The sequence below is a fragment of the Peromyscus leucopus genome, chromosome 10, assembly GCF_004664715.2.
Source record: "Peromyscus leucopus breed LL Stock chromosome 10, UCI_PerLeu_2.1, whole genome shotgun sequence".
NCBI lineage: Eukaryota > Metazoa > Chordata > Mammalia > Rodentia > Cricetidae > Peromyscus > Peromyscus leucopus.
Genome location: NC_051071.1, coordinates 21,542,981 through 21,566,434, shown reverse-complemented (window position 1 = coordinate 21,566,434; position 23,454 = coordinate 21,542,981).

Here is a 23,454-nt window from a genome sequence, read left to right as displayed (position 1 = left end):
GAGTACTATTATGAAAAGCTATGAAACCACAAAAACCAAATGGCCATTGCCATTTTGGCAGTAGGCATGCCTTTCACTTTGAATGATGGTATATGGCCCTGGGAGGCTGGAGATGATGATTTACAACTCATGGTTGTGAAGTGTGCAGATTGTCTTCTCATGGTCCACAATCTGGGGACAAGGACAGCTCAGAGCTTTGGAGCTTGGCATGCTGAATTAGAACCTAGCACTTAGAGTTGACTAAATTGTCAACTTGTATGTCTCTGAAATGGGAAATAAGGGAAGAGTTTCTTCCCATGTAATATGCCCATGTAAATTTTGTTTATATTAAATTTTGTTTTCACAAATCTGCACAGTATGTATAAATGTATACTATCTTAAAAAGGGAAACCTGAAGTTCATAGTAAAGAAAGTCCAAAATTTATGATAGCTTAGTTTAGATTTTTTTCAACTTTATTGGAATATAACCTTACAATAAATTCAAGAGTGTATGCATTTAAATATATGAATCTAGAAGATTCCATGTCTATTAAACAGCAGGATAATACTCAAACTTGTTGGATCTTGTCTCTAATGTTCTCACTTTGTACATTAAACTGGACCGCTCTCACTTTTAAACCCTCATATGTTTGGGGTGACACCATCTGTTCCTCCACTCACTGAGAAGAGCTGAAGACTGCCTCAATCACAGGGCACTAGGAGAGGAAATAATAATTATGGGCATGGGCCCATGGCTGGTGCCTCATAAGTGTTATCAGTCCTACACCATTGTAATATCTGTGAACTTGCTCATGATTTCCCTCTCTCCAATCTCTTCAAAAGAACTGCTTAAAGGATAAGCTTTTGCATTCCACTGGTGCTGAAGTTTGGATGGGTGTCCCTCTCAGCTGATGTATTGAAAGCTTGGTTGAAAGTATATGACACTATTGGAGCACCCTCACCATTTCTTCTCTTTTTGCTTTTCACTCACAGTGAAGTGAGGGCTTGCTCTGCTATTTATTCCCACCATGTGTGGGGTCTTCCTATAGGACAGAAGACAATGGGCCAGATGACCATGGATTGAGACCTTCAAAAGTGAACTCAAATAAACATCTCCTTTCAAAGAATTTAGCTCATCTAGTTGGTTCTATCAGTGGAAATTAGTATAGCTGACTAATACAATTGCTTTCAATATCATTTGGAGTCACTCATTTTCAGAAACATAGAACTTTGGCCCTGGGGTGAGATATGAATATTGAGTGCCAGGATGTATTTGACTAAGTGTGAGCTCAGCAACATTACTAGAAAAATTATGCAATGTGATTATTCTTAAGGTGCGGTGACACTTTATTTGTGCTGAAATGTGATATTTTATTTGTATGTTAATAAATAAATTTTGCCTGGAGATCAGAGGTCAGCAAGCCATAAAGAGAAGTCAGGCATTGGTAGCCCATGCCCTTAATCTGATAACCTGGCGTTTAGAGTCTCTGTGTGGTCAAGGACACAGCCAAGCATGGTGACCGGAGCCTTTAATCTCAGTACCAACCATAGAGACCTGGAGGTCTGTATAGACAGGAAGTGATGAGGAAGTCATGTGGCTGGGCTTAGAGCCAATGAGAAGGCAGAACAAAAAAGCAATAAAAGCATAGGTCAGACAGGAAGAAACTCTCTCTGTGGAAGCTATTGCTGGTGGTAAGCTAAGGCTAGTCATGGCTATTCACTCTGATCTCCTTGGCTATTACCTCTGTATTTGGCTGTGTTTCTTATTTAATAAGACTGTTTAAAAATTCATCTACATAAAGACAATGGCACAAAGAGTCATCTTCATGTCTAATAGGACGAGGCTAGGGTATTCATGTTAATAGACACTTCTGTTCTTGTCCTTCAAGGGAGAATGGAGGTGAGCTCTTTACCTGGGAAGGAGTTCTCCTCCTCTTGGGCCTAGGTAAAGCTATATGCTCCCATCTGTTTTGATAGACACATTGCTAACAGAATATCAGAACCACAGAAATATTAATGACACTGTTTATGCTTATTGGGGGGGGTTTCTTTCACTGGGTACTAGTCCAAACAGATTTGTTAATCAGTCAGATTTCTGATACAATAAGAAAAAATATACAAGGCAGCCAACTTATAAAGGAGAGTTTATTCTAATGTAGGGTATGCAGGTTGTAGCTTATAACCTATTGGCCTTGCTGTTTTGGACTTGTGACAAAACAGGCTCCAACAATGCTTATTTTTTGGTCAGAATGTGAAAAAAAAAGAGATAGAGGGAATGGATCCTAATTCTCCTCTTCAAGGGCACATATCAAATGACCCAAGACCCAGGCACCATCTCTTAGAGATCCCAACACCTCTAATAGCACCAAACTGGGACCAAGCCTTTAACATAACACCTTTGGAGAGCATCTGAATAAAAACTATAGCCCTACATAGCAGCTGGCCTTTTTAACACTATTTTTCCTTGTTGTAGATTAGATTATTGTATAACAGCACAGGCTTTCTTTACCAAATATCCATGAGCATGTTTTTTTTCCCCAAAAATTACTCACATGGAGAGAGATACATGAATATATCTTAAGAATACAACATTGAAAATGAATCTTTGCTATTTATCCTTCTGTGGGAAAGCTAGAAAGTATTAATTAAACCCATATGGTTGAAACCTTTAGATACCTTTGAGTGTTAGGTCCTAAAGAATCAGGTCAAATCCCAGAAAAAAACCATCTGTATCCCTGCATTGTTACCAGTTGTGGTTTCTTGTGGTTTTGTGTGTTGATCTCCATTGCTGTAAAGAGAAGCTTCTTTGATGAACAGTGGTAGCTACACTTATCTTTAGGTATATGGATGAGATTTAAATGTAGTTAGGAATTATACTGGTCTTGCGAAGTAGAGTTTCCTCAAAGATCCATAAGATCATGACTTCACTGGGCTGAGGAGGTTGGCTAGGTATCTAGTACCAGACTTGGTTTGCCTCCTATTGAGTGGGCCTTATGTTGAATTAGACAGCTGTTGTTTACCACTAACATATAAGTCCACTTAATGCATTTTTAAGAATATCTTGCCATTCTGGTCACTGCTGTGATTCATAGGTATCATAGCTGAGTAATTTCTGGCACCATTGAACCTCGGCCACAGGTAGGAGGCTTTCAGATTGGATGTAGTAAGAATAATGTAAGTCCTAAGTATGTGGTATCTTCAGCAATAGGGACTTACCTTCAACCTTCGAGAGGCAACCAAGGGCATTATCTGTAGTCTATATTGTTTTGGGAATCATTTGGACTACCCTGACCAACCAGTCCAAAGGATATTTTTCATGCCTGGTACTGGTTAGCTTATAGTTCTTAAGGAAATCATTGCCAGATCTAATGGCATATAAGTGTGTGTGTGTGTGTGTGTGTGTGTGTGTGTGTGTGTGTGTGTGTGTGTGTGTGAAACTTAGAGTCACTCCTGGACATTTACACCAAGGACCCAAAGTCAACATATTTTCATAGAGATAGTTGCATAGTTTTGTATCTAGTTTTGAGGAACCTTCACACTAATTTCAATAAATGTCCCTGGACCAACAGCTATGGAATCATTTGGGAAGTTGGTGTTAAACACAACTTTCTGTATTCACCAAAATTAAATCTCTGATGAGGAGTTAGCCTTCCTCTATTTTCACAAAGTCTTTATGTGATTCTTCTGTGTGACTTTGAGGATGATTGCTACAGATGAATGAAAGGCCTTGTGTAAAGAGAACATTATGAAGCCAAAGGAGATATAACAACACTCGAGCGTCCTCTGAATAACAGGGAAACTTAATTAAAAGGAAACTATTTATTTATGTGTAGAGGTGTTTTAGCTGCATGTGGATTTATGTGCCATGTGCATGTCTGGTTCCCACAGAGGCTAGAAGAAGGTGTCAGATACCCTGGGATTTAAGGTACAGACACCTTAGGTTTGACTTCTAACCTTCTCCCCTAGCTTTCAAGGCAATGTAGCTTCCAAGATGTTAATGCCATATCATGATATTTCTGATTTATTCTCTAGCAAAAAAGGGGAAGACCTTACTCAGAAAGAAAGCTTCCCAGCAGTGTGAGGAAATTGAGTTCAACTTGGGTATAAATCTAGGCATAATTAACTTGCTCACCGAAGGTCCTACAGTAACCCCCTTACCTACCTGTGTTTTGAGAGACTGCTCTGAACTAATGTGTAGTGTGGCCAGTGTTTCGCCTAAAATAAAGTAGAATGTCAGTGCTTTCTGTCAAATAATAAAACAGTTTCTGCTTGGCCAGGCAGCTTAGAAAACTGTTTACTGGACCTTTCAAATGTCAGCAGGCACTCCCATGCTTCCCACAGTGTGAGCAAGAATGTGTTAGGAAAGCGTTCTGCCTTGGGGCTTGAATGCTGAGCCACTCAGGGCATCAAGTTCAGCCCATGCAGCTTTCTTTCTTTTTTTTTCTTTATTAAGAATTTTTTTTATTCATTTACATATCAACAATAAATCCCCCTCTCTTCCCTCTCCCCACTTCACCCCCAGCCTTTCCCCCTCCCAACCCACCTCCCATCCCTTCCTCTGAAAAAGTAAGGCCTCCCATGGGGAGTCAGCAAAGCCTGGTACATTCAGTTGAGGCAGGTCCAAGCCCCTCCCCCTGCATCAAGGCTGTGCAAGGTGTTTCACCATAGGTAGTGGGCTCCAAAAAGACAGCTCATGCACCAGGGTTAGATCCTGATCCTACTGCCAGGGGATCCCTTAAGCAGACCAATTACACAACTGTCTTGCTTATTCAGAGGGCTTAGTCCAGTCCCATGGAGGCTCCACAGCTGTTGGTCTAAAGTTCATGAGTTCTCCCTAGTTTGGTTTGGTTGTCTCTGTAGGTTTCCCCATCATATTTGATGCCCCTTGCTCATAGAATTCTTCTTCCTTCTCTTTGACTGGATTCCTGGAGCTAGGCCTGGTACTTGGCTGTGGATCTCTGCATCTGCATCAGTTACTGGATAAAGGCTCTGTGATGACACTTAGGGTATTCATCAATCTGATTACTGGGGTAAGTCACCTCAGGTACCCTCTCCACTATTGCTAGTAATCTAAGCTGGGGTCATCCTTATGGATTACTGGGAACTTCCTTATCAGGTTTCTCCCTATCCCCATGATGCCTTCCTCTATCAAGATATCTCTTTCATTGCTCTCCCACTCTGTCCCTCTTCCAGCTCAACCATCCCATTCCCTTAGGTCCTCTTTCCCTATCTCATATCCTCTATTGCCCCCCTCACCCCCAGTTTAGTCAGGATATCTCATCTATTTCCCTTTCCCAGGGTGATCCATATGTCCCTTTTAGGATCCTCCTTGTTAACTAACTTCTCTGGAGCTGTGGGTTGTAGTCTGGTTATCCTTTGCTTTACATCTAGTGTCCACTTATGAGTGAGTACATATCATGTTTGTCTTTCTGAGTCTGGGTTACCTCACTCAGGATGATATTTTCTAGTTCTATCCATTTGCCTGCAAATTTCATGTTGTCATTGTTTTTTTACTGATGTACTCCATTGTGTAGATGTACCACATTTTCTTTATCCATTCTTTGGTTGAGGGGCATCTAGGTTGTTTCCAGGTTCTGGCTGTTATGAATAATGCTTCTATGAACATAGAGTTGGGCAAGTGTCCTTGTAGTATGATTGAGCATTTTTTGGGTATGTGCCCAAGAGTGGTATAATTGGGCCTTGAGGTAGATTAATTCTCAATTTTCTGAAAAACTTCCATACTGATTTCCAAAGTGACTGTACAAGTTTGCACTCCTACCAACAGTGGAGGAGTGTTCCTCTTGTTCCACATCCTCTCCAATACAAGCTGCTATCAGTGTTTTGGATCTTAGCTATTCTGACAGGTGTAAGCTGGTATCTCAGAGTCATTTTGAGTTGTATTTCCCTGATAACTAAGGCTGTTGAGCAGTTACTTTAATGGCTTTCAGCCATTTGAGATTCTTCTGTTGGTAATTTTCTGCTTAGCTCCGTATCCCATTCTTTAATTGGATTGCTTGGTATTTTCATGTCTAGTTTCTTGAGTTCTTTATATATTTTGGAGATCAGCCCTCTGTCAGATGTGGGGTTGGTGAAGATCTTTTCCCATTCTGGAGGCTGCTGTTTTGTCTTATTTACTCTATCCTTTGCCTTATAGAAGCTTCTCAGTTTCAGGAGTTCCCATTTATTAATTGTTGCTTTCAGTGTCTGTTCTGCTGGTGTTATATTTAGGAAGTGGTCTCCTGTGCCAACCATGCAGCTTTTTTATTTCAAACATATTTCTTTATGGTGAGTCCATCATCTTCTCAGGCCACCTGACAGGGCTACGTAGTAGCAGGTAGATGATTTGGGGACTGAGGAGAGACATGAAGCATGTTGGAAGTTGCTAGGGGTGAGGATGAGAGACAAGAACTGAGGTATATTTCCTTCTGTTGTTATGGCAGGCCTTTCACTTCCATCATCTCAAATCTGCTAGCCATTTTTACAGGTAAGTGCAGTTGTCTCTATTTAAGAAACCAAGAGCTCACTGTGTTCTTCATATATTTAACTCACCAAGGTCACTCATTTGCACTGAAGGCTCATAACCCAGTTCATTTCCAGATATACCTGAAGCCTTCAGCTAACTCAAGAGCCCAGAGAAGCATAGAAGAGCAAGAGACAAACTCCTCTTATTGCTCATCCTTCATGGTTTACCTGTGGGGAGTATCTGTTTAGATTCCTTGGGGGCTGTGGGCCTGATAAGAACTTGAGATTACTGGCTAGCCCATAGGTTTGAATACATGCTTTTAAAATGTGTGCTCAACAAAGTAACAGCTTTTGTGAGCTCGATTGTCTTCCAACTTCCTTATAATTGGGTGGCCTTAGACAATATCTTAGGATCTATATCTAAGATCTACTTCAGAATCAAATGTCAATAAGGATGGCCAAGTTGCTGTACTCTTGATAATGCCTATCTCAGGAATATGTAGTGCTGAGTCATTACATCATGAATAATCAATCTTTTCTAATTCCAAACTTGGGACAAGGAAGAGGTCATTTGTACCACAGAAGACTTAAAGACGTAGTTCTTTCCTATTCCAGCCCTCATTCTAAAGCATGGGCATTGTGAACTTCAGGATTTCAGCTTTTACAGAGCCATATCTGAGAGGTGATATCGTTTTTTACCTTTCCATGCCTTTCTAGTAAAGGAAACAGATACAATTCTATAGAACCTGTAGTTATTAGTGAGTCTAGACTCTACCTCATGGCAGGCATCAAGACTGTGACATTCAAAACACATGCCATGAAGACTGAATTAGTATATGTAACAAGACTTCTTTGCAAATGGATCACCAAAAGATTGACAGCTCCTCAATCTTGCAAACCAGAGTGGAGTTTCCATCAGTAGCCATGACGTTCTTCCTTCTGTGCAGCACAGCTGCAGGAGCGTGCACACATCATGCAGCATGAGTAAAGCAGCACACCTTTGCAGCAGCACACCTTTGCAGACCTGCCTCTTGCCTCTGTGCCCCCTGAAGTCACACTGATGAACTAGAAACGTGTTGCCATTCAAACTGATGCCATCCCTCATGGAAAAGTTGTCCAGTGTGGCTACGTCCTATGTGTTCTAGGGAATGAAAACAAACAAATTGCCCAGCATAAGGGACTGACTGGCTACATCATCAATACAGTGGAATTCTGAGAAGACACTGAAAGAAGTATAGAAGCTCTCCAGAGACTCACAGAAAAGCGTATGGACGATTTGCTGTTAAAATACTGACCATGAAGCAAGAACATAGGTAAAACAGTGCGGCTTCTTCACATGTTTATTACCAAAGATCTCTGTGAGTGATTGGGGCTCAAGGGCAGAAGTGAGATTTAAAGTCCACTGCTTATTTCCATGACTATTTTTAGTTTTTTTTACCATGTGACACTAATGCAAAAGAAAATTGACAACATTTTAACTTGTCATTCACTTGATGCTTAGTGGCTGATGGTTGCAAAGTTGGAGGTACAGAAAGCAGAGGACAGGGTAGAAGTGATGTTCAGTCCTTATAGGGGTAGCTTACAAGGAATAGTTACAAGGAATCACTCTAAAATCTCCACTGTCTCTCTGAACTCAAGAAAATAATTGAGTGTAATCAAGACCAGGATTGGTTCAGGGAATTTGAATGTATGGAGATTTGGAATACTCAAGAGATTTTAAGGAGCCCAGTTCTCACATAATCTGGAATCTAGTTTTTTTTTTTTTTTCCAGAAATCTTTCAGACAGCATCTGTTCTCACAGGATATTAGAGATAGGAGGGAATGAGTTAGATATGGAATAACTCAGGAAAAGAAGATGAATGTAAGATTCAGCATGAATTAAGCACAGTGTAGAATCAGCTAATAGGCAATGAGAGTGGATTTCTGAGAAAAACACTGAAATAGAACTATGGATTTTTTTCTTTACCAAATAGTTATTATTTTTCATTTGTGCTCTTTAGCAGAGAAAACCACTTTTTCTAGACTCTTTTCACTGGATATTACCAAAATCCACTTAGCACTTATAATGGGAACTGATTAATCAAATGGCAGACTATGAAAATGGTGCTTTCCTAAAGTGGCTTAGGCAGTATTTTGAGATCATATGTTCTTCCAGAAACTTCCCTTTTGCTCCTCAAGAATAAGAACTGATTTTCCCTGCACCTGAATAGGCCTGAGACCAAGAAATGTCCTCCAAGGTTGGGTCATGAGAGGGTCTCAGTTTTATCTGGCTTGTGTCCTTGTTCTCTGTTTCTGTCTGCATCTTGTGTCAATTCTGCCCCCCAACCTGTGTGTGTGTGTGTGTGTGTGTGTGTGTGTGTGTGTGTGTGTGTTTGTACATGTGCCCATGCATGTGTTGCATCTCCATTTTTTGAGGTGTTGGTCTGTCAGTCTGTGTCTTCCTTTGATTCTGTCTCTGTTTGGATATTCAGCCTTGGAAGCTGGGCTGCCCTATTGTGATTTATCTGAGGCCACACAGGCACAGAAGAGATCATGGATAGCTGTTTCCAGCAACATCCCTGGCTGACTTAACTGGCAATAGTCACAATCACCCCTGGCATAGGAGTTGTGAGCCTACAGATGATTCTATCTGACCCTTCAGCCACCCTGGGGTCACCAAATGGATCAGGGACCCACTGTCCCTTCAGGAAAGCTGAGAATGCTGATTCACAGACAAAGCCAATGTTGTTGATTTTACTGGTCCACAGTAATCTGGCTGCAGTGTGGGGGCAATGGGCGTGGGGGTAGGGAATTGTTGTAGGGTGTAGGGAAGCACTGCTGAACAGCGCCCCCGCTCCACTTTCAGACCAACCCGTCTTAAGGAAGCCAGGTGAAACTCCAAACTTCTGCTGTGCATGGGGGATCAGCTCTGCTGATGTATGGTGAGCTTCCCTGGGTTTAAGACAGCTAAGTGGCTTCATTCATCACATAAAGCATTCTATGCCTATACTTTATAGAAGGCTTCGATAGAAGCACTTTCAAACACTGCAGAAGAATATAAAGTCATAGATAATTTTAATTGTCTGTGTTTACTTGCATTTAAGTCAGACCCAGATTATGATTCCCTACCCTTTAAGATCTTTCGTGTGCACTTACACATCTACATGCAAGGACCTCTTTCTTCTAGATCCCCTAAAGAGTCCTAGCCTCTGTCTTTACCTCTCCTGTGCTCTGAAGTGACTTGAATTTAGCACACAAGTTTCTGTATCTTCTCTTCATGGCAGTCCCTCCTGGCCAGTCTCCAGGCCAGTGTCCTTGGGTTGAAGCTTCTATCTCAACAAGCAAGCATGAGGATAACAGGCAGGGCCATATTCAACTGTCTTTAGGGAGTATCGCCTCTAGGTGGCAGTGTGGACTCGTCCTGCTCCCTGCTGGCTGCTCCAGCTTGGACCCAAGAAAGGGATGTAATGAATTTTCCTCTCTGGATCTCCAGGGTTTCACTACCTCCCGAGAGTCAGGACTGGTTCTGACCTCTCAATATCAGAGCTCTGCCAGACCAAACAGGAGTTCTGGGTGTGGTAGAAGCAGGTACAGCCTGTAAAAGCAAGAGCAGAAAAAATTGTGCTTCCAGTACTATGATGATGCAAAATGAGAGAGGATGGGCGTGGGTCCGGAAGGTCTTGCTACTCTGTGCTTCAGCAAGGAACTGAAGCCAGGGGCGGATTCAGTGCACCTGAGTTCACTTTGAGATGCCTGGCTGTGCTCTCAGGACAAATACAGAAAGCTTAGCAGTGAGTGCGTTAGGTCCAACTTTAGCAATAACTAAACATGAAGAATCCCAACAAAGGAACCAGACAGGGAGACCAGAAGACGCAGACAAGGCAATGAAAGCCATCTTCTATAGCATGATGGTGACTCCAGTGACTTAGGGGCCATATGCCAGCCTCCTCTCAGGAGTGTCCCTCTGTTCTGGGACATGGGGGCAGAGGTTGGGGAGGGGTTCAAAGCGTTTGAAAGACAGTAGCAAATCAAGGTTGAGCCAGCCTAGCCTATGTGCACAGAAACTGCTCCTGGCAGCACTTTTTGCTGGGCAGTAGCTTTCCCATGAAGACTTTGAAAACCAAACATCATCTTGACCTAGTGAGAAAATACACTTAACTCAATTTTCAAGATGTGGTACTTTTCTTAAAGTTGGGCAGGACGAGGAACCGAGCAGAAAATAACTGAGTTGTGGCATGAGTAAGCCGACAAAGTTCACGAAATATGGGCTTTGGTTTGCTAGAAGAATTCTACTGACCTGGTATGGGGGTCCAGGCAAGCAGACAACTCGTGGAAGACTCTTTTCTAGCCTTTACATACACGCGGTTGCAGTGCAGCCCTGGTTGATGCTGGCTTCTTTTTGAAATTACCACCGGTAGGGAAGGTGTCCTTCCATTCTGCTTATAGAGAGGTTACCAGAGAGCAGAAAGTAACTGTTGGGCAAGAAGTGCAACCAGTTTGAGTTCCTACTTAAGTGAAAGTAAATATTCTAGGAACCTCATGCACAAATGTGTTTGCTGAAGGCGATGGGGAGGGGCCAGCTCTCCATGGCTGAAAGGCCTGGGCAAGTAGGTGAGAGCAGACAGGAGCTCAGGAGAAGGTGGCTTGCATGATCACTGAAGTGGCTAGGTTGAGCATTTTGGTTCCACCCAGCAGCCCTGCTTAGGCATCTTTGAGTCATACTAAGTCCTCGTGGGAGGCTATTACCAAGTGCTAAGGCATCTTTCCTGACATCAACTCCCACGGCATGATCTGACAAATGGCCACCTCACCTTCTCTTTCCCTCCCTCTCACTAAAGGCTGCTAAGAAGTATAGGGCTCTCAGTATGCTGCTTGTTATTTCCTTTGTCCATCTTCGTAGCTAACCATTTATTTTCTTTTCTTAGGCCCTTTTGATTTTTCAGAGAACACCCCCTGGTGCCCAGGGATACTGTAAGCTGGTGATTTCTGCACTGGCATGGTTAGGCTCCCAATCTGTTAGCTGCAGTTGCTAGGCTGACTCCGGCTACATGTTACAAAGGAGTCTGTGAAAGCCTCAGTAAACACCATTAAGCCCTACATGGATGACGATAGTGAAATGGACTTTAAGCTGTGGCTAATGGGATGATATATTCATTGTGCAGTATGAGAACCAGGACAAAGAACTGGACACAGGCCATGGGTCACAGGCAATTGGTACTATGCAAACAATACACGTGGTGAGAAATAGCCCTTGCCTTCCTCTGAGAGGCCTGGTGACAGGGTAAGGCCCAGGTGGTGGGCTTTGGTGACAGCCTGTAAAGGCAGACCGGAAGCCTGTGACACAATGGTCTTGGGTTCTGCCTTTTCCCAGTTTCCTTCATCTGTTCTTGTTTTTAGAAGACAGAATGCCCATGGAAAGCAGAGGAAAGTTCTGGGGACCAGAGCCAATGTTGGGGATGTCTAAGCCTTCCCAGTGGAGCAATGATTCTAGGAACACCAGGCTGGAGGAGATCCCTGGGCCTGTTTTATCTTTCTCAGTGTGGGAGGTGTGGAGCTATTTTGAAAACTCTTTAACTGTTGATAATTTAAACAGTATTTCAGTAGGGAATAAAAGCTAAACTTCTCTTACTTTCTTTGGATGGGCTTGGTGTGCATTTTAGAATGGGCAGAGGACTCTACACAAAGAACTATCCAGAGTGTGTAGAACTTACAGATAGGAAAGAGCTAGATCAAGCCTTGGTAATTAGAATAAAATGAATTACAGATTGAGATGATTAGTGTGAATTGTCAATTTGCCAGAATCTAGAATTACCTGGAAAATGGGCTTCTGGGAATGTCTGCTGGGGATTCTTTTGATTCCCTCTTGTGGGAAGTCCAATCTTGACTGTGAATAGAACTATTCTGTAGGCCTGGGCTCTTTCACTATTTAAGATGGAGGAAGCAAGTTGAATACCAATGTGCATTCATTCCTCTGCTTTTTATTGTGCATGCGATGCAACTAGTTGCTCTGAGTTTCCACTCTCTTGACATCCCTGTCTTGGTGGACTATACCTAAAACTTTGAGCTAAAACCTTCCTTCTTTCAGGTGCTTTTGTTAGCAACAGGAAAGGAGAAAACGACTCCACTTACCTTTTCTCTTATAACTGGGTAACTGGGCTGGCTACATGCCTTCTGTAGCCCTGTTTTCCTGGTGTCCTGTTGTTTCAAAGTCTCCAGTATAAGATGGGGTTGGGTATGAGAAGAATGTAGGATCTTAGGAGAAGTTTGCTTGTTTTTTCTTTTTCCCCAGTGGAAGATGCATTTTTGAAGGTCAAGCATATGCATGTCAAAATGTCCCTTCTTGCCCTAAGTTCTAATGACCAAGGCATTGGGAGGGAGGTCAGTGTCTTATTTCAACTTCACACATCAATCAGACTTTCTGATATATGATTCCTGATGACAATGGGGTGGAAATTCAATGGTAGGTTGTTGCATAATGATGCTTTAGGCAACACAGTACTGCCCATTTGATAGTTCTATATCATCTAGGCTACATATATAGTAGGCTAAGTCACATAGGTTTGTGTAAGTATACTTTATTAGATTTTTACAATGGGTAAGTTACCTAACCATGCATTTCTTAGAACCTGTCCCCATGCTTTGGTAATATATGGCAGTAATAGGTAAAGTCCCAAATCATCCTATATGTGTGGCAATGTGGCCTGAGTATGCCCTAAGATCAGAATATATGAAATTTCCTAGCACTTCCATGTTTCTTTCTTGCCACTTGGTTGAACTTTTCTCCACTGAGGCTCCCTCCTTCATGATGCTGTCTTTAGAATTATGTAACTACTTACCTGTGAAAGAATGCCTCAGGAACTGTGAGATCACTGTGTGTTACCTATACTCCTCTTAGTTTGCCTCTGTTTTTGTGTATCCATGATGATCTTGGTGCCTACTCCAGTAACATAGCCTATCCTTTACTGTAGATGTAACCAAGCATCTTATTAAATAAGAAACACAGAACCAATGCAAAGAAGAAAGCCAAGAGATCAGAGCTAAGAGCCTTACCCATCTGCTGCAGCTAGCCAAGAGACCTCTCCGAAAAAAGAGGCCTACTTCCTGTGTGTTTGTCTTTATATAGACTTTCTGTTCTGCCTTCTCATTGGTTGTAAAACCAACCACATGACTGTCACCGTCTGTTGTACAGCCCTCCAGGTCTTCTATGGTATTGAGATTAAAGGTGTGCGTCTCTAATGCTGGCTGTATTGTTGAACACACAGCGATCTAACTATCTCTGCCTACCAAGTTCTGGGATTAAAGGCGTGCACCACGAATGCCCAGCTCTGCTATGGCTTGCTATTAGCTTTGACCCCCAGGCAACTTTATTTATTAACATACAAATAAAATCACATTTCAGTACAAATGAAATATCACCATACTTTACCATTGCTGATTCTATTTTGTACTAAGTATAAATATGTTCTCCAGTGCCTAACCCAGGGGATAATACAGCTCAAATTGAGATGGGTGGGTAATGTTGGTTGCTAAGTTGATTGGATAATGTGAATCTGAGCTATAACCTTAGATGAATTTGTTGTCTTCTCTAAAGTAGATACTTCTTAAGGAAAATAGGATGGCTATAGCTGCCTTATACTGGGATGAAGTAAGTGTCAGGCACCAGGGACTCAGGTCAATGATTTGGCCCACAGTTGGAAACTCACAAACATGAATTCCCATCCTTCCTATCAGTTTACCTCTTATCACTAAAGGCTGTGTTGTCCCACATTGCTGTCTGCAGGCTGGGAGCTTGGGAAGTAGAGGATGTTCAGCCCAAGAAACTGGAGGTCTAAGGAGAAAAAAGAACTGATCATGCAACCAGTAAAGCATCCTTCTCTATGCATCATGATGCTATTTTCAGAAACTGTGATGTGTGTCAGTTAATTGTATGGGGAAGACCTCCCACTATGTTGGTGGGGCTATCCAAAAGGATGGACCAAAAAGTGGAAGAAAGGTCACATGTGCACAGTAAAGACTTCTTTAGTATTCCCTAAAATATTTTTTTCTGTTGTCATTGCCCATGGGTTCGGACCCCAGATTCCTTCATCTTGAACAAGTTCTAAAGCTGGATGTTTTCTTCCAGTTTCTTGGACTGAACATGTGTTATTTCCCAAGCTCCCCATCCTGCAGAATATCGTTATGGGATAATCCAGCATTTGGCCATGTGAGGCAATCTAATAAATCCTCATTTTGCAATCATTTATATTCTGAATTTATGCAATCTGTTCATAAGAATCCAACACCATTTCTTTTACATAATTTTTATACATTGGCTTGTCTTGTTCATTTTGAGGTCATGAAAAAATTCAGAGAAAGTGTGGCTGAAAAGCAACATGACATGCTATTTATTTTATCTCATTTGCAATTCCTGTCACAGGCAGGCAGCAGTTGTTCAGACAATTCAAGTTCCTTCATAGAACTCCCATGGATTTCTGGGCATGCACTTTCAATTTCAAATCCTTCTGGCTCTTGCTTAGACATCGACTGTACCTCTTTGGGCGTGCAGGTTAGAAAGTGATTTTCAGAGTCTTCCTGCAAACTCACAATGCACTTTTAAAGGACAGAGCTATTGGGACAACAAAAGAAATTAATAAACAGTGAATATTGTGGAATCAGCTCCTTGAAGACTGCAATAGTGAAGTCCCCTGCAGCACATTTGTTTTTGGTTTGTAAGCACAAATCCTGTGACTCCTTCACAGGTAACACAGCTGGAGGTTCCTCTAACTGTAAGATTCTCCTGAACTTGTTGCAGCTTGTCTGTGTATCACCATGTAAGAGTGGAATATGGAAGTGAGCAGAAAGACAGCCCAGGGAGTGCCTGGTATGTCTTGAAGTTTTGTGTAAACTGCCTTTCACCGGAGTGTCAAAGAAGGAAATTATGGTATTACCACCTGACATTGCACATCTATTCTAAAGGGGGAAAGACACAAACTTAGAAATTGTACAGCAGGAATCTACAATGTGAGAAGTGGTGGTTATGAGAGCATGGTGGGAGACAACCAGGTGTTAGAACAGCCTTGTGTGTTCCTTGCTGATAGGAAGGATGGCAAGTCATATTTGTGAGTTTCTAACTCTAGTCCAGTCATTGAACTTAGTCCCTGGTGCCCCTGATTTACAGACTTGCTTAACCACAGTGTAAGTGGGCTGTGGATATCTCATTTTATCAGCAGGAAACTGCATTTAGAGAAGACATTGAATTCTCTTAACTTATAGCCAAGATTCACACTGTGTTGCAGTGAAGCAAGGCTTTTGGGGGACTGGAATGTAGCTTAATTGTGGAGAACTGATTTAGAACGTACAAGCCTCTGAAGTTTGAAAAGCAAACTCAGTTATGCCTGCTTGCTGGACTTGTTAGAATAGGACACAAGATAAAAAATTTGAGAATGTGTGAGATATCTTGGAACTATTTTCTCCCTAGATTCTATACCATTCCAATGAAACCCTGCTATTTATATCTCCATGTTGAGCAACGTCTTGCAGAGAGAAAGGAGCCTCAGTAATTTCCCCAAATCAATGGACTTCAGAGGCTGTTTCTCAAAATGGACTTCTTTTTTGTTCTTTATTCTTTCCTACTGCCTTTCCCATCTTCTCTCTGTAACCGTGTTTCCCATGATGGAAAAGTTGCTTCCACTTGAACTCAGCTAAAAAGTTTATCAGGGTGTAATGTATGTGGAATATCCTCTGCTGAAGAGAAGTAGATAATCGAAGTAGTGCAGGAGTTAATTTATCACAAAATGACAACAGACACTGCCAGATACCAGCCCCTGCCAGAGGTCATGCCAGCTGTTCTTGCTTCTGAGAGTTCTCCCGAGCTGTATTTCATTCTTTCAAACTTTGTCTTGATTTTTCCCCATAGAAAAAAACTTCTTTCCCCCATTCTTGTGAGACCCAGATAGGTGCATATATATACATGCTTCTTTCAAAGATAAGGGTCCATAAAGAATAAGTAATAAAGTATATCTGCTATTATCAAAGTGGTACAAATGTGAACTTCTGTCATTTTTAGATTTCCTAAGTTTCCTTATTCCTTATGAATATTTATTACTTTTTTTGCAATGAGGAGAGAAAAAAGAATTATTATTTTTAGTTTAAAAAGAAGTCATGCAAAAGTGGTCTTGTTCCATGGGACCTAAGCTAGGAATCATCTCTTTCTTTGCTGTTCACTACCAACTCTTCCTTCTTCAAAGCATGCCACATTTCAATCTTCTTTCTTTTAATGTTTGAGGAGAGTAATCTGGCAGGAGGCCTGATAAAAGATCTTAAAATGGACTTTTCATATGTGAAACCTGACACAGTCCTGGAACAGAATCATGACTGTATAGTTAGTAATTTCTCCTAACTTCAGGGAAGAAGAGACTTCCCCACTCACAGAGATGAAGGGCTCTACAATTGTAAAACCTGTTTCATTAACTGATTAGTGTTTAGAACTGTGGTGTCTTTCTGTCTTCTTTTCAAACTAACTTCTGTGAGGGTTCATGATCCTTGATTCTATGCTGACTAGAAGATGACAGTAGTGAGTAGTTCCTGACTCTCAAACTCCTCCTTCATCCTCTTCCTCTTCCTCCCCTCCTCCTCCTCTTCCTCCTTCTCCTCCCTCCTCTCTCCCTCTCTCAGATCTGATATAGATACTGCATGATTCTGGCCATCCTTCTTGGGCTTTAAGCCAGTCCAAGATATCACTATACTTGAACCAAGCTCCAAAATGACCTGGAGGAGGGCTCTGAGACCCCTTTGTAGCAGCTGACCCAGCCCTTGTTGGATATTTGCTGTGCACTCATATTTCCAGAAAGCACCTGTTGTCTGGGTCTCTGCTCTCTTTGTAGACTGTTCCTTCACTTCTTCTACTGAGGCTTTGTTTAACTTGCTTCATCTCAGGACTGCAGAAGCAATGCCAGCAAACTGGAAAGGTCCTAGAAGAGGCCAAGACCCCAGAATTCAACTTGGCATAATTATCAATTAACTGGTGAAAACCAAGTCCCCACACTCTTTCAATATGCCCAGCTTTAAAATAATTTCAAAGTTATTATAAAAGGCTCACTGCACGTTGGTTACCACAGAACAAAGCAGGCTGTATTTCTTGTCATTTAATCAGCTTCCCTGAAGGATTTTGTTGTGAAATTGAACTGTCAATTTTCCCTACTTTGAAATACCTTTGACAGATCACCCTGCCCTAGAGTGGTATAGGAAATAGTCTTGAATCTTGTTTTCTAGCATCTGCCTCTGCTGTCCTACTCAGGATCTGAAAGGAACATATTGCTATTGAGCCATTTAGTACTCTTTGAGTGTGGCAATGGGCTGCTAACAAAGACTGAAGAAAATATTGAGAACTATTGTACTGGGATCTGGCAGTAAAAGGATTTGTCCTTTTTTCTTTTTAAGATTAAATGTAATAAGAAGTACCATTGATTTTTTTGTGTGTGAAGGAATAAAAAAAATTTAATTATTAGGAAAAGAAGAAAAATAGAGCTGCACACATCTTTCAGCCAGTAAATTATCTCCCTGCAGGATAAGCCACATGGAGAATCTTAGCCTGGTTAGAAAGGATCATGGTGAGAAGCACATTATTTCTTAATGCACTAGCTGAGACATTAGTTAATTTTGTCAGAAGTCATTACAAGAAAATATCTTCTTTATGAAATGAAACAGGTTTTTATACAATGCTTTTTATTGTTTACTTTCTCTTAACCATGCTAAAAAGGTCTTCAAACATTTTCATCTTCAAATACAAATTGTAATATGTGGACTATTTACAGTGTAGTAACATGAGACATTTCTCTTCTTTTTTCTTTTTTAATTTTAGTTTGTTCACTGATAGCAGTGATGTTTTTTAATCTGTGTTCAAAGCAGCTTTTGGTTTGTCCCAGGGCATCACACTCAAAAATTAAGGATTAAAATTCTCAAAGTCGAGCCGGGTGGTGGTGGCACACGCCTTTAATCCCAGCACTCGGGAGGCAGAGGCAGGTGAATCTCTGTGAGTTCGAGGCCAGCCTGATCTACAAGTGAGAGCCAGGAAAGGCACCAAAAAACTACATAGAGAAACCCTGTGTCGAAAAACCAAAAAAAAAAAAAAAAAAAAATTCTCAAAGTCATTGACATGCATTCACAGGGTTGCTTATTTCCAAGGGAATTGATATAAAAAGTAAATACTATAATTCAGGTGCCTGCAATTGTGAGATCTGAGCATGAGAAATAGTCTGCAGGGAAGAACACACCAATTGGTTATTCAATACCAAATGATCAGCCCTGAAAACATACATGCATTACATTATATATAACATGTATGACAACATTACAACATACATGACATTATACAGATTGAGCAGGTTGCATGTATATATGTAACAATTAATGGAAAAATAGGCTATGAGTTTGAAAGGGATCAAGGAGGGGTTTATGGGAGAGCTTGGAGGGAGGAAATAGAAAGATGACATGATGCAATTATAGACCAAAAAATCATCCGATCTTACTGGATAGGAAAATTTCCTATGCATAGAATAGGAAAGCATAAAAATGATATAATGTAAACAATGTTTGGCAAAAGCAAACATGTTTTAATGGCAAGTCATTGCTCATAGAAAAAGGAATCAGGGTAACTCATTATTACAGAAAAATGTGTCATAGTGGAAATGAGTAGTAACAACCTACCTCAGTGAAGATTGTGCTTAACAATAAAAGAAAAATAATATAACATATGGTATATTTTTCCTCTTAGAATCCCCAAGAAGCTGGTAATATTCACCCTGTCCTTAGCATGTGGGTTGGATTATTTATTACTCAATAAGGATTCCCTCTGCTGTTCTGTATGTAATAGAGGAAACATCTCTTTCAGTGAATCATCAGAGGTCCCTTTATTCATACAGAATAACCTGATAGGGCAGTGTTTATCAAAGATTAGGTGCATGAGAATTAGTTGGTGTCCTTGTTAAGGATTCAAATTGCTGAACCCTATAACATTCCTATTGAATGTAAGTGGCTGAGGTCCTAAAGTCTTGTGCTCAGTAAGTTTCTGAATGCTCCTTGGGGCTACAGATTTTTAGAAATGTTTATTGGGATTTTAGTGTGCATATTTATGTGTGAATGCATGGCAAGGAGAAAAAAATGGTCATGGTAGCACCAGTGCTTTGGGTTACCATGGAGTATTTCTGAGGTAAATGGTGAGGGAAGCATCATTTGTAAGGTACTGACATTTAGCATGAGCTTTGATGGTTGACTATTACCTGCCTGCAAGGCCACAAGGAACTAGCTATAACCTGTTTTCCTTAACTAAATCATTATTTTGTTTAACTTAATATAAAAATATCATTAACACTTATGTAGCTGGAGGGCTTCTCTCCAGGTTCCCCAAGCCCCGCAGTCCCACAATCCACTTATAAAATAATCACTCAGACGCTTATATCACTTATAAACTGTATGGCCATGGCAGGCTTCTTGCTAACTGTTTTTTTTTTTTATCTTAAATTAACCCATTTTTATAAATCTATACCTTGCCACGTGGCTGGTGGCTTACCAGAGTCTCTACATGCTGCTTGTCCTGGCGGTGGCTGCAGTGTCCCTTCCCTTCTTCCTGTTTTCCCAATTCTCCTCTCTCTTTGTCCCGCCTATACTTCCTGCCTGGTCACTGGCCATCAGTGTTTTATTTATATAGAGTGATATCCACAGCACACTTAATTAACAAAGAAAGGATGACTGATTTACATTTCAGCTCAAGTTCATTATCACATGACAAGTGATCCTGTGTTTAGCACTGGACAATGGTAAAACAGAAATGTAGTATTTTCAAAGTCTTCAGAACATGGCTCAGAATGGTGTAAAGAGATTTCAGAATCAAAGTTGATCTTCTAACTACCTATAAAGTATAAAGGTGGGTCTTCTGGTTAATTGTTATTCAGCGCCTATAACTATATAAATTACAGTTATGCAATAAAGTGTGGATAGTTTAATGTTTTTGTTTTGCTTTTTCAATGCTGATGACCAGAGCTAGGACCTTGTGTATGTAGGCAAGTGTTATTTCTAGAGTTTCATCCAAGCCATGCTATGTTGCTAGCCAGTCCCCAAAAAACAAAATACTTAATGTCTTTGGGAGATGAGGATGGCCGTGGTTGTTTCCCTCAAGGCAATGAATACCTCAGAGATGGATGCTACTCTGTTCTGATTGGGAATCTGCTGAAGCTGTGGCTTTATAACAATTTATATGTAAAAATGAAACTTTTGCTCAGGAGTGTGCCCATACTCCTGTGGAAATCAGATGGTGTGGAGGACAGGACATTTGTGTCAAGTGTGGCAAGTTGGTGATCAGAGAGGCCCCAGGGAAGGAATTTGATAAGTGTGGAAACTTCCACAGAAGGAGAGAAGAGACAGTTGGAGAAGAGTGGACATAGATCATTGCAACACGTGGTCTAATACTCATTATATCTCTTCACAGAGGACCCAAGAGTCACATATAATAATCACTATGCATTGGTATACACACACACACACACACAGAGACACACACACACACACACACTTCTGAGAAATTTCACACTCAGTGCTTAATTTAGTTGTGGTGGTATTGTGTTCCCCAAAATATTGTGCACACTAATAAACTTATCTGGGGTCAGAGAACAGAACAGCCACAATATTAAACATAGAGGATAGGCAGTGGTAGCACATGCCTTTAATCCTAGCATTCCAGAGGCAGAGATCTACCTGGATCTCTGTGTTGAAGGATACAGCCAAGCATGGTGACTCATGCCTTTAATGCCAGAAAGTGAGCCTTTAATCTCAGGGAGTGATGCCAGAAAGCAGAAAGGTATATAAGGTGTGAAGACCAGAAACTAGAAGCATTTGGCTGGTTAAGCTTTCAGGCTTTCGAGAAGCAGTTCAGCTGAGATCCATTTGGATGAGGACTCAGAAGCTTCTAGTCTCAGGAAACAGAATCAGCTGAGGAACTGGCGAGATGAAGTGGCTGTGGCTTGTTCTGCTTCTCTGATCTTGCAGTGTTCACCCCAATCCCTGGCTCTGGGCTTGATTTTATTAATAAGACTCTTTAAGATTCATGCTACATTTAGTCCTTCCAAAAGCCTGGTATTTTTTATTACCCTCTATTTCATTGATGGGGTAAATGAAATTCAAAATGTATCCACATTAATTCAGGGGTATACAGCTAGGTGAAGAGGTTTGGACTTGCCTCATTGGGAACCCCTAACTTTTAGCTCTTCGGTCACACCTCAGACCTGGATACATGTCATTACTATTCTCCATCTGTGCTTTCTGTCTACAGAGCAACTGTGATACTTTCTCGAAGCTGTTCTAAAATAATAGCAGGAGGAGCACAGGGTGGGTTGGCAGGTGCATTTTACCAAGAATTGGATTGTATTCCTTAGAGATCAGCAGGTATTTCATGTTTTTAAGCATCATATTTTCAGGTGCTTCATGATATCTTAGAGCAAGTTGTGCTTATGTGTACATAGTTTTATAGACTTAATGAATTTATTAGTGGGTTACTTGATATTGAATTAGTGAATTTTATTTGATGAATTAATTTGTTGGAGATATACAAAGTAATTGTTAAATATCAAATCTACAATCAGAGTTATATCCCTTTCCTAGAGGTTTTTTTTTTCTCTTTTTTAGGAGAGAGGCAGAGCTGACATTAAATGTCATATACCCATAGGCAGCTACATAGTTCAGGTGGAGAAAGGCACAGGAATGAATGTGGCATTCATTAGTTATTGTCCCCAGGTAAAGCATTTTAGTCTCGAAAGCTGTTGTTAAAAGCTGACAGATGTCTCTGTCCTCCAAGCTATTAACTCAAAACATTAATCACTGGTCTCAGTCTCCAGACTTGTAAACAACGGTGTAGAAATATAAGTTTAAATCTTAATTACATGACTTGATGAAGAGTTCTGGTCAGAGTATGTGCACTGTGTTTGTAAGGTGTTTTTCTCAGAGGAAGAGAGAACACATGAAATTATAAGCTTCAAACTTATCTCTTGGATATTGTTTTATGGCTACAACTTGTTTTTCACATGAATATTATTTTTAAGTCAAATTTAGAAACTATACTATTGTAAGATTTATATGAAGTGCTTTGTACACTAACTTATTTTATTTTTTTGAGAATTTCATATATGGGTACATCATAACTGCATTTTTACCCTCCTCCCAATCTACTTTTTAACTCATTCCATGTACCCCACTCTACTCCCTATAGAATTAATTCACTGTCTACCCTTCATGCTGTAGAATGCTGTATCCAACACACACACACAGAACTTCACACATGCAACCATTCCTTTGGTGTTTGTAATTTTGAGGGTTTCCATTTATGCAGTCTATAGAGTATATTAGATATTGAATGATCTGCAAGACTGAATTTTGCTTATATCATTTCATGTGTTGTTCCAGAGATCTCAGTGAAATGAGGGTTGGCTAGAGTCTCTATGCAAATGTCTCCACTTGATGTAGAGAACGTCAAAGTTAAGCTCATGTTGGGGCCTCACATCAAGAGCTCCCACTCTGTGGACAGCCTCAGGCCTCCAGACACTAGGTACCTTGTAGTAATGTTTAGGCTTATCTGGCAAGTTAGAAAATGAGGAGGTATCTTTTAGCCTATATCATACCTGTAATTTTATAACAATTTAAATTTTCAATTGAAGGAAAAAAAAAACCAGTAAAACCCATCAAGTATAGAAAGCACTCCACATTCTGAGAATGAAGATGAAGGGAAGGGAAGAAAAAGCTGTAAGAATGGTAAATACGGGCAAGGGAAGGCCTTGTACCTGCTTATGGCCTAGCAAGCAGATAAAGAAGACAGATCTAACCCTGTTATGTGAAAGGACTGGCAATGTGTACCCAAGTAAAGGTGTGAAGGGCAACCAGGTGTTTGTCCATAGAGACACCTCTCTGAGCTAGTTTAGTAACTCAGAAGGGAAGATCCAATATACTGGAAAACCAGCATCTTTCCTGGGGACAGGGTCTAAATGTGACAAGCTAAGAAGGTTCCACTGACTT